This window comes from Eublepharis macularius, chromosome 2, assembly GCF_028583425.1.
Source record: "Eublepharis macularius isolate TG4126 chromosome 2, MPM_Emac_v1.0, whole genome shotgun sequence".
Taxonomy (NCBI): domain Eukaryota; kingdom Metazoa; phylum Chordata; class Lepidosauria; order Squamata; family Eublepharidae; genus Eublepharis; species Eublepharis macularius.
Window position 1 is genome coordinate 13,806,265 of NC_072791.1, and position 8,016 is coordinate 13,814,280.

The 8,016-nt window shown below is 46.3% G+C and overlaps 1 pseudogene; it reads right to left on the reverse strand.

Moving 5' to 3' along the window:
* The window catches only part of LOC129323703 (zinc finger protein 208-like), a 31,978-nt pseudogene extending 25,782 nt beyond the window's left edge, over positions 1-6,196 (reverse strand).
* Between the last annotated feature and the right edge of the window lie 1,820 nt (positions 6,197-8,016).

An 8,016-nucleotide genomic window follows, 5' to 3' on the forward strand; every position in this document is an offset into this window, starting at 1 on the left:
CAATTGAAATCCCCCTCTGCCCTCATGAAGTGCACGTATCTTGCGTGCTAATTCAACTGTGTATCTGAAAAAATATTCAAGAAAGGTCCTAATAATAAAAATTTCTGTATATGAAATGTATAAAAAGGATTCCAAACCACATGTATTAAATTATATATAATACTACTATCAAATTAATAAATATTACCTTCCTATTATGGTCCAAAAATCCAATTTTCATTGCAGTCTGGAGTAAGGTAGGAGTGTATAGCGGAATGTGTAAAGTTTCACACTTGTTATATAGCAGGCCAGGGCATGATCCAATCAGAATTCACTCAGAGTAAGGAATGGGGGGAGAGCATATATTGGGAATTTGTGAACGTGGAAGCTGCATTAGATTATAAAGAAAAAACACTCTTTGGTCCAGCACTTTAAGACCCTGGGACATAGAGATAACCACTTGCATTTCTGGGTGCTGGAAAAGATTTGAGCTCATGTCTGTTCCAACCTCTGACAGTGAGACAGACCTATTGTATTTACACTCTGAACACATGGCTGGAATGAGGAAGTGGATTGGTTATGCATTTGATATTAAGTTGCTCTTTTAGTACGCATTTCTTGTGTTAGGTATTGTTGATATTCATTTATACACTGTAATTTCCCTCCCTTCCCTCTGTTTCTCCTGCCACTGTGCACTGGGACATTCCCCACCACGTTACTCTAATTGCATCACCTCCTGGCCTGATATATGCGGAGTGTGACACTTTACATTTGTACTATGAACTACTACGTTACTCCGGACTGCACTTAAAATAAAACGTTTGGACCATAATAGAACAGAAGCACATTCCGGAAAAGAGCTTTAGACATGAACTACGGGGACCCTAGTAGAGCTCCCTACGTCTCCAGCACACTGGAGTTGTCTCGGACCAATCACTCTTCCCCAGTTTTTCCTCCTTCACAAGGTTGTTGAGCAAGTAAATGGAAATCTCACCAATTCTGCTCTATATTCCATGAAAGAAGGGCAGGATAAGATGTGAAAATTCACAGAAAACAAGAAATAAGGGACGAGCCTGCTGCCCTTCTCCTGCACTTGTCACACCCATGGTCCAATCCCCTTTCTCCAAAGAAGTACTACCAATCAGAAGAAATTCTTCTGGTCTTGGGGGACCAATTGGAGCAGCCCCAAGTGGTTCTGGTTCTAACTTTAAGGCCCTAAATGGGCCCAGAGGGTCTGCATAGGGCCAGACTGTGCCCGTAGCCTCGTTAAGATCTCCCCCCCCCCCCAAGGCCTGCTTTGAGTGCCCCTAACGAGACACATCGGTGGTCACCAGACAGAGGGCCTTTTCAGCAGTGGCTCCTCCATTCGAGAAGCTTGCCTGGTGCCTGCTTTGTTATCTTTCTAGCTCCAGGTCCAAACACTTCTTTTCAACTAGACTTGGAACGAAAAGGTTTCACTTTTTTTAGGTGTTCTCCTTTTCTTCTCAGGACTATTCTCTGGATATTTTTGAGAACTACTCAGTTGGTCTCTTAGGCTGTTCTAATGCTTGTTTAAATTACGTAATTGATGATTCATGTTGTGTTATCTGGAGAGGCATCTAAATAAATAAATGTTGAATACAAGGCCATGTATGGAAGTTTCCTCCAAGATTAGGCACCACGAAGCCGACATTTTGTTCTGTTTTAACCGTTTGAGAAAGCATTCCTATCTATTCTTGGCTGTCTCCTCTTCAAAAATCTTTGACTGAAGGTTAGCCAAAGAGGTCCTATCCAGACACACAAGAAAACGGTCCGCACTATACAAACTGGTTCAAACATGCAGTGAGAGCCCTATATAAATCTAAATAGCTGTTATTTAAAATGGCTGCTCTGGAAGGCCCATTAGGAAGGCCCTGTTCACATCCCATAAACTGTTCCTTTGTTTACAAGCCAATATTTTAGCTTACAGACTAAAGCTTGAGGAGTCCACTAGAGATGCTGAAGTCCTACCATTTGCATCGTGTAGAGCTGCCCCAGTCACCTACTGAGAGTCTCCACCAGAAAAGCCCATCTTAGAAGGAGCAATTTCTGCCGGAAGCCTGTGAATTGAGGGAAAGGGGACCCTTACCCAGAAAGGCCACATTCTGAAAATTCTCCTCCATGACTTCCTTGTGAAGGCTTCTTTTTTCCACATCCAGTAGAGCCCACTCCTCCTCAGTGAAATGAACAGACACCTCCTCAAAGGTCACCGGACCCTGAAAAGAGAAAAAAAGAAACCACTCCATCCTCTCAGAAAATGGAGCAAATCTTCCCCTCATGAGAACAAGACAAAATGACTAGAAGTAGAAGCTGTCTTGCAGGATTCAAACTTCTGCCAGACCGTTCCATTTTCCTTCTAGTGAACGGCACAGATAGCAACTGAGGCAGAGAGAGAGAGGGGTTCTCTCTGGGGTAGGGAGGGGTGGGCGGTGCACGGAGGGTCTCGGGGTTATGAATTGCAATTTCACACTTACCTGCTCTGGCCATATAGAAGTTGATGTTTCTCTGCTGCAAACATATGGCAAAGAATATATTGTTGGGTTCACGGTCTCATCTGGAAGGATCAAATGGTAAGCGGAAGACATTCAAAATTTTTCAAGTATTTAGCGTAGCAGTTCCCTCTCCCATGCTACCACTGGGCAAGAATAATATAATTATAGATACGGTATGGCCTAAACCATTCTTCTTCCAATGAGCTTGCACTAATTTAAAATCGATTCTACGTTTTTACTTCCCCAAATAGATATTTCTAAACTGAGAAGCTGAGGTGAGCATCTTTCCCAACCCGAACCGAGGTTGGGGGAATAAAAGCAGCCCACCTAATCCATCAAGTGTGTAGGACAGCTTATTTGATTTTACCTAGAAATGTTGCTCCGTGGCAAAAGTTGATCCTTTCCTGAACTTGAAAGAGAAGTGGAGGTCCCACAAAGGAAAACTGTTGAGAAAAGGAACAGGGTTAAAGGGGGGGGGGTTGCTAAAAAAGTAGGGGCTATCTGTATGGATTTTAAGGGCATCCCTCACTGATCATATCCTGTGCCCCACATATTACCTAGATGAAGCCCTCTTACCTCCTGGCCTGGATTCTTGTCACCTGCGTGGCTCAGGAGGAACCCTTCTGCCAGGGCCACCGCCTGGGAACTGGTCTCTGGCCCACATTCCCTGACCCAGCTCTCCATTTCTGGGGGCAGGATGGCCAGGAACTGCTCCAGGATCACCAGGTCTAGGATCTCCGTCTTGCTGTGCCTTTCTGGCTTCAGCCACTGGAGGCAAAGGCGGTAGAGTCGGCTGCAGACCTTTCGGGGCCCTTCAGCCTCCTGGTAACGTAAGTGCCAGAATTGCTGTCGCTGCACGTCTGAAGGGGGAAAATCCTCTCCCAAGCTCTTCTGCAAGGTTCCTTCCCACAGTTCCCTTCTGCTCCCAGCCTCCGTGGCAACAGGGCCTTTTCTTTCTTCTGGAGTGGGTGAGTCCAGTTCTCCCCTCATCTTCCCTTCCTCTCCATACAGCCTCCACCTGGACCAGTGGATCGCCTTCCTCCTCTGCCAGATTCTTCTAAAGGCAGCTGTTGAATCTATGACCTTCTGCAAAGAGGAAACTGATCTGTAGGCTATATATATATGTATGTATATGTGTATGTGTATATATAGATATATATAGATATATATAGGTGTGAACATAGATACACACACACACACACAGAGATATACATATGTATGTATGTATGTATGAACATCTATATCTAAAAAGGAGAGCCTGGACATACAAAAGCTCATGGAATACCCCCGAATCAAGAATGTTTGAAAATAAAAAGCTGGATAGAGTAAATAAAAGTGGAGCTTCCACACAGCAAGCAGAAAGGCCCCACTCTGCTTAATAACAGCATCTTATATACTAAAAGGCAAGCGGCCCTCATCTGAGGATACTTAAATCCAAAGACTGGGGTCATGAACTGACAAGACAGATCTTCCTACAAACCTGAAAAACAGATGCCAGAGAACATTGCATGGGGTCAGGAGTGGGGTACACATTTACAAAATGGTTGAGAAGTTAGAAAGAGTGAACCAGGAGCAGAAGGGAGCAACTGAGAGTCCCAGAGATGTTGGATCTCTTGAATCTGCAGACAACTGGAAAAGATTTCACCAGCAGTCTGGCTTGTCCATGGAAGCCACCAGAGCCATAGAGCAGCCAGAGACAAGGAAGGGGAAGCTTGCAGGACCTCAATTTGGAAGCTTGCAGGACCCCAACCTGCAGATTGGTTTCATATCTTTCCACTATCTGCGCAGACAAGCACTCTAAATATCATTAACATGTTGGAAGAGCTTTGTGTCCCAAGTTAAAATGAAGTTTTGGAAGGGTAGCTTTTAAATTGAGCTGTGAATACCGTCTTGATAGTATCCAGTCTACAAAGCCCTATTTGTTGCCATTCAAGGATCTATGTTTTTATATTCTGGATGGGTTTTTTATGCTGTATTTTTAATTAATGCCTGGTAATCTTTTATGTTTTCTTTAGAATGTGCTTTTTAAGCCGCCTCAGTCAGGCTCTCTGGAGAGGCAGCAGAAAAATTCCCTAAAGAAATAATTATTTGTTGTACAAGGAAGCAAAGCCTGGCAGAGATCTCAGTGGCTCATCTGAGAAACCCGAGTCCGACACGTGACTTCACAGGGCTTGCTGACTCATGAAATATGGATCAGATTGTCTGAGGTGCCCATGATCTGAAGAGGACAGGCGGATTTCTAGAAGCAAAGGCAACTGAAGTGCGCCAGGCTGCAGAAGTCACCTCAAAGACTGCAGATTTTCAGGCAAATCAATGAGTGCTGAGCCTATGGGCAGACCTTCAGTATGCCATAACAGCATGAAGAGGGGAACTCTCTAAAAGCCCACACTTCCTATTCGAGAACAGCAAGAAAAAATAAGAAAGCCACATGGGAACACGGCTGTGCTACAACAGCGCCAGGCTCATGACAAAAATTACGGGATTGCCTCTCTGTCTATGCCCTCTGACCATGCCCTTGCTGGTGCCACCCTGAAAATGGGCAAAATCTACAGTTACAAACTGTTTTGGATATCTGAGTCATTTCTTAGGGTCAAATTATGCTGGAAGGGGAATCTGAAGGCCTGGGGGGGGGGGCGGATGGCCCTCTACTCTTTGTGGGGAAGGGCTCTGTATAATGGATGGATGTGCTGCTCTGCATTCACTTAGGCCTATATTTGGTATTTGTTACCTTTTGCTACCTAGTGCGACTTACCTGGTATCAGTTTGTTGATTTAATGCAGCCTCCATCTTCTATTTCCAGGCCCTTGCTGAGATCAAAATGGGGGGGGGGGGTCCAATTGAGATCCCAGTACAGCTAGGGTCCCGAGGCTACCCCACACATGTGCACTCTCTGTAGTTGACCCCACCTCAGGAAAGTTCCCCCTCTCCCGGGTTTCTGCAAACTGTGGAAATGGAATTATTTAGGGGAGACTTTTTATTCAGGCCATGGGCCTGTGCAGTAAGGAAAGGCTCAAAGAGATGGTCCAGAAAAAGGAGTGAAACAGTAGACCGGGGTGTATGCACCAGATGGCCCAGATCCGGGTTTCAGGGATATAAAAGAAAAACTTGGTATCCCTGAATTAATGGTCAGATACTCTCATCCGATTAGAGAATCCTGAATTTGTCCAATGAATATTTCCTATGGGAGGAAATTTCAGGGGTACTGGGGGATTATTGTTGAAGTAAACCTCAGCAAATTTGCCCGGAACCTGTTCCTGATTGTTCACTAAAAATCCCCCGAATACCGGGAGATTTGGACCCTGGGATCCAATTCTGTGGGTTCCTGAACAAGCTCCCCCTGCAGCCAGTCGCTGCGGTTTAAAAGTGGGGAAACCATCAAACCAGAGGATCCCTATTCCCTTTAGTGAAGCAAGAGGAGGGCTGAGGCTTGCTGAGTTGTGGATCTCCAAAGGTGGCCGGAGAAGCATCCCTTATTGCAAGAAGGACTCAGCTCCACCGCCAGGAAAAAGCAGCTTCCAGAGAGAAAGCAGGAAAGCTCTGGGGGTGAACGGAGCCCTCTGGCTGCTATTGCCAACAGCAGGGAGGAATTTTGCAAAGGAAATATTTGTCCATTGCTTACCTCTTTTTAAAAAGTCCTCCAGCGCTGCCTCTCCTCCCCTTCCCCACTCAACACAGGAAGTGACTGCAACAAGTCAGCTGACTTTCTCTCTTCAGGCCTCTCTAGGAATCGAGACGCCTTCCCTTTAACCCTTCGGCTGACTCTCCAGAAAGCCAAAATACCCCACTTCTGGCTTTGCCCTGCAGTGGGTGAATTTTCCCATGGAAATAAAAGTAAACCGAACCCTCCCCTCATAGAACATTTTTTAGTCCACAGGCAGCAACATAACAATCACACACACACACCATTTCAGGGTGCTGTCACAGTGCAGTAACAATAATCCATGCCACGAATCCTCATGGGTCCTGAAGATTTTAATTTTTTTTTTTGCTCCTCATGGGTCCTGAAGACTTTTTAATGGAGTCCCTCAAAGCTCAGCATCAATTCACGTCATGTCCGGAGCCATAGACTTCACTGCAAAAATCATGCATCCCCTCCTTTACAAAGCCTCGAAGAACCGCCCTGAGCTGAGACAGTGTGGTCTAGTGGTTAGTGTCTGATTACAATCTAGGGGAATCAGTTTTGCATCTCACCTTGGCCACTGAAAGTTACAAGCTGACTCTTGGCGAGGCACTCTCTGTGGTGGCCCCCCATTATAGAATGACTTTCCTAAGGAATTGAGGAAAGCTCCTCCCCTCCTGGCTTTCTGCAAACTGTGGGAAACGGAAGTATTTAGGAGGGCTTTCTATTCAATTCAGGGAATCTGCCTGTGCTGTAAGAAAAGGCTCAGAGAGATGCTCTGGAAAAGGGACTGGGACTGTAGACCGGGAAGGGAGGGGCATGTACCGGATGGTCCAGATCTTGGTTTCAGGGTATCCCTGAATTCCCGGTCAGATACTCTCATCCAGTTAGAGAATCCTGAATTTAGCCAATGATTATTTATTTCCTATGGGGGAAATGCCCAGGAATACTGGGGGGGGGGCATTGTTCAAGTAAATTTTATGGGTCCCCGAATAAGCTTCCCCCTTTCACTCTCTGAGAGGGAACCACCAAACCAAAGAATCCCTATTCCCTTTAGTGAAGCAAGGGGAGGGCCGAGGCTTGCTGAGCCTCAGGGCTAAAAAGGTGGCTAGAGAAGCATCCCTTATTGCAAGAAGGACTCAGTTCCACCCCCAGGGAAGAGGAGCTTCCAGAGAGAAAGCAGGAAAGCCCCGAAGGTGAACGGAGCCCTCTGGCTACTAAGGCCAAAAGCAGGGAGGCATTTTGCAAAGGAAATATTTGTCCATTGCTTACCTCTTTTTAAACAGTCCTGGGGGGGGGGGCTGCCTCGTGTTCCCTCCCCTCATGTCCAGAAAGGCAAAATACCCCACTTCTGGCTCTGCCCTGCGGAGCGTGCATTTTTCTATGGAAACAAAGTAAACCGAATCCTCCCATTTTAGAACATTTCTTAGTCTACCGGCAGCGCCATAACAATCACGCATCCACTACTTCAGGGCACTGTCACAGTGCAGTAACAAGAATCCAAGGCACGGACCCTCATGGATCCTGAGGATTTTTAAATTTCCTCCCCCCCCCCCAGAAACTCACATGTCATGTCCATAGCCACAGACTGCACCGTGCAGTGACAGTGTGGCCATGTTCTCCTGCAGGGGGGAGGGGAGAGGCTCGTCTTTGGTGCTTCAAGCAGGTTCCTGCAACCCTCCCACCAAGCATTAGAATGCACTTGAAGAACATAAGAGAAGCCATGTTGGATCAGGCCAATGGCCCATCCAGCCCAACACTCTGTGTCATACAGTGGCTAAAAAACCAGGTGTCCTCAGGTCTGCCAGTGGGGAAGGGGCACTAGAAGTCCTCCCATTGATTGCCCCACCTCAAACACCAAGAATACAGAGCATCAGTGCCCTAGACAGAGACTTCCATCTATACCTT